Source organism: Saccostrea echinata, unplaced genomic scaffold (genome assembly GCF_033153115.1).
Source record: "Saccostrea echinata isolate AGI-Se365-2 ecotype Australia unplaced genomic scaffold, CSIRO_AGI_Sech_v1 ptg000016l, whole genome shotgun sequence".
NCBI classification, from domain to species: Eukaryota; Metazoa; Mollusca; class Bivalvia; order Ostreida; family Ostreidae; genus Saccostrea; species Saccostrea echinata.
The window spans coordinates 21,522,501-21,527,178 of record NW_026889765.1 but is presented as its reverse complement, the minus strand read 5'-3'; positions in this window follow the sequence as shown (position 1 = coordinate 21,527,178).

The following is a 4,678-nucleotide window of genomic DNA, read 5'->3' as shown; positions in this document are numbered from 1 at the left end:
CCTGCTACATGCAGCACTTCGGATGAAAAGGTCTTTACCTAAACGCTGACTGGCATTAATATTTGTATAATCGACACGATAGATCAGACGGTAGAGCTCGCTCCGTTGTTGAAAGGCTATTTGAACCCCGGCAGAGAAAAATCTAATCGGATAAAAATAGGTAGAGGTGTTTCCCCGCAGAGCAATCACCACTACTCAAGTGAAAGATGCGTTCCTTGAGAATTTTAAAGCTGAGTTCTGTTCCGTGCCACGACAGTTGTTGGCTCTTTAAAGAACCCTTACTTTTCTATGGTCCATAGTGTCGAGTATTGGTCTAAATTTGAAGCCCTTCGTCGATATCTGATGACGTCTCATTCAAATCTTTCAATGACAAACAATCAATCGATCATTCAGATATGGCTTGGAATTTATTTCATAGCATCGTACCTTCAATCACAAATGTTTTAAGTACACCTATAAGTGTATGAATTTAATAGCTCCTTCACGATTACGTTTCATTCGAAAGAAACGGTTGCTAACGTAAGATGCACAAGTGATCATGTCTTCAGAGCATAAAATATATGAACCCAGTATTACATAACGACGAATTTTTTTCAATCGATGGGAATTCAGGTCTTTCGGATATAATACTTTTAGTTAGTTCGTAAGCTTTATCACATATTGAATAATGAATAATGGTAACGTTCAATTTACCACTCAAATTTTAGTATCCCCTATCAGAGTTCCTTAAATAATGGAAAGAGAGGGAGAATATTTTGAAATAATTGTTTCCAATGGTTCAAGGATGTTGGTAAACATGCTGTTTGCCTTTGGTGACTGCTCTTTTTTGTTTTATATATATTAAAATATCATTTGTGGAGAGTTTGTGGGGGGATATTGACGTTGTATTTCATTTTGTCAAGGTTTTGTAAGTGGAGATGACTTCATTGATTATTATGAAAGCAACTTGTGCTGTCAGTATTGTCAGATCTCCTCTTTTCTTGTTTTTGTTATCATTATATAGAATGATAATATTTGATGTATATTGTCATCTAATAAATGACAATATTCACACAATACATGTGTTATGCTTTGTTTGGATGGTTGATCTGTATGATAGGGAACTTTGTCGGATCACCAATATTACATATTAAATATCTTTTTTCAGTATTTTTATGTTTTTCTGTTAACTAAATGTTTTCATAGGCGATATCACAGCATATATTTTAATGTTCTCTTGTACTTCTCATATTTTGGATATATTATTTCAGCAGTCTACATGTACTTTATATATTTCTTTTCATCCTTAACCCTCAAATGAAATTGTTATTTTGTTTTGTTATAGATATTCGAAGATTAGTTTTATGTTCAAAATTATTCAAATTCTTTTAAGAAATAACACTATAGTAAACACATTTTAAATTGTTCTTCTTCTAAATGACATATTAAAAAATATTAATCTTAATCAAAATTTTCATTCAGAGTTTACATTGAAACCATTGCAGTTTTTAATTAATTATAACTTTAAACGCAATCTAATAATCAATTTTTATTCTGAGTCATTTAATTCAAATATATCTTTCCACTTCCTTTTGATTGAGATTCGGAGACAAAATACCATTAATATTTTTTATTTTCCCTTCACAGCATAAGAAAATTTGATATATGTTGACATTGATTCTCCTCGTTTTCTACCTTTAAGTAAATAATTTTCAATCGACATTAATAAAAAGTCAGGTTAGTAACTTATATTAATTACTTGCATTTTCACTACTAGGTCAGAAACGTACTGACATTCCCATTTTTTTACTGATAAACTTAGACAATTACTGACAATGTGCTGTCTTTACTGCAAAACTTAGACAATTACTGACCTATTTACTGCCGGTGCTGATAAACTTAGAAAAGTGCTGACACTCTTAGTCGGTGCTGATAAACTTAGACAATTACTGACCCGTTTACTGTCCCTGCTGAAAAACTTAGACAAGTGCTGACTTTTACTGATAATTACTGTCCCTATTGTTCTCGCTCTCGGGGAGGCTGCAGCGGTGTGAAAATGTTTGTGTGTATTATACTTTCAATTTAGAAACAGTCTTAATTTAATTTTAAAAATATTCTGAAATAAAGTGCGAGTTCCAAGACAGTTAGAATGTTTAAACTAACATTTTTTTTTTATTGATATCTGTAAATAATTCATAACGAATACGATGTACAATGAATTATGCGTGAATCAAGTTTAAATAATTATTGTGTGGAATAATTGTACTTTTTCTTTATCCCTGTTAAATCTAAATAAATAATTCATTAATTAACAAATTGGCTTTCATTAATTCATACCATCGCAGGCGGATGCTAAATACGCCCTTTTTAAATGTATTTTAACGTACTGATTCCAGTTTACATGGGAAATACATGTGTGTAATTTTTTTTAATCAAGTAACAGGAAAGTATATTTTCCGACTTTCTTTGAACTTGTTGAAAAAAGCAGTTCCTCTTTAGGGAAGGTAACAATTGCTTATAGAAATTGTTAACAATTATGTCTATGATGGAAATTGCGGTGGCTAATGAACTAGAGTGCAGAAGGACTGATGGTATAAAAAAAAAAGCTTGAATAAATGTTCGATAAAATTTGAATTCTCAGTCGTATTCAATTAATTTTAATTATTATTATATATTTATGTAAGTGGTATTCAAATAATATTGAACGATATAATTTATTCATGTAATGAGTTAAATAAAATGATAGGCAGCACACACATTTATCTAATTATTTATTATTTATTTATCCTCGTAATTTTAAGACGTTCAAGGAATCGTGTTAATGCAACGCTTCTTCTCTTTCTTTTCCAATATTTTGAAACAGAGGCAAACTTTACTGTGTCGATCTCATATTTCAGAGGATTCTTAAACTGCTTTTGATTTACGCAATGAAACCATACTTTCTAAAATATCCTATGAAATAATGAATCGCTGATTCGTCCAGCGCCTTCTCTTTTATTCGTTTGCCTTACACATGCTGAAGCACTGAGGCGGAACCAAGTTAAAATATGTTCTGGTATATCTTAATAATATGAAAGTTGCAGTGGTCACTTTAACAATAGGCCCTCATTGCCTATTGGTCTATGTCTGCGCTTGACCACTGGTGTAAGGAGTAAATATACAATCTGATTGACCACTCTGCATGCTCAGAGCACAACTGAGTTTATGGTAGTTTCACAAAGTCTCTATCAATTAAATAATTATATGATAAATCTGGTTGATTGCTGAATTAAAAAAAAACATTGTTGAAATGAACACCGAAGTTCACTTATTACTGTTGTAGACTTAGTCTACTTAATCTTAACTTCAGCGGTCGATGTTGTTTTCTTCATAGTTTCTTTTAAGTAATTCCACTGTGTTTAAAACATAAAAATTTTATTCAAGCTATTGCAACATGAAATGGATCAATCGCAACTTCTCGGGCCTTTCCGACTAGCGGAAAAACAACTTCGAATGTATCACGTAGACGCCACAATACCCTCCCCTTTTCACAAACTTTGAAATAAATGTGGGAAGACCTCTTATCTGTAGAGTATAGAGTTTAACTTTATTGAATGTAAGAGAGAATTCACGAGAAAGGTCCCTCACTGGCCATGAGTGCAGAGTGCAAGGTCGAAATGTGCACGAAAATGATCCCTCGCTTAATGACCATGAGTATACAGTATACAGGTCGAAATTTACACGAGAAAAATCAATCACTGCCTAATTTTAGAAAACTAAATTGTTGGACATCTTGAAACAGGATAATGGCAGAATATATTTATGACTGTATATTTACACAAAGAAACTTGTTCTTTAGCAAATTTTGAAATCAATGGAGGGGGGGGGGGGGGGGGCGGGGCTATAATGTTTTGCGATTTTTTTTTCACCAAAAGGCGCTTCATACCTACAGTGTATGATTATTCTCTTTCATTTTATTTTAATTATTAGTATTTTGATTTTAAGGGGTATGTCAGTTCTTAATAAATGCAAATTTAGTTTCTGTGTACTCAAGCGCCAATTCAAGCGAATGAAAAAGTTATCTCGTGATTTACTAGAATTCCGTTAGGTACATGTAAATGTTAAATGTCGGTCATTTCAGATGTAAGGACAATTTTTGGATAGTACAAGCCCTAACAAAAAATACTATAGTAAACTATAGTTAACTATAGTAAATCAATGTTACAAAGTTTTCACTATAGTAAATCTAAGTTCCAAAGTTTTTACTATAGTAAATCAAAGTTCCAAAGTTTTAACTATAGTTAATCAAAGTTCCAAAGTTTTCACTATAGTAAATCAAAGTTCCAAAGTTTTTACTATAGTAAATCAAAGTTCTAAAGTTTTAACTATAGTAAATCAAAGTTCCAAAGTTTTCACCATAGTAAATCAAAGTTTCAAAGTTTTCACTATAGTAAATCAAAGTTCCAAAGTTTTCACTATAGTAAATCAAAGTTCCAAAGTCATTACTATAGTTAATTAAAGTTTCAAAGTTTTCCCTATACTTAATCAAAGTTTCAAAGTTGTTTTCATTAGTTTAACAACTTATGTATTTTCATTATTTTTTTTATTATTTAGCCGTTTTAGGGGAGGGGGTAGATATGGGGTTAGTTGGGGCTGGTTTTTCTTGTGCATCTTTATTTAAATATATAAAGTAGTTAATTCAATGCAATATTTACATTCA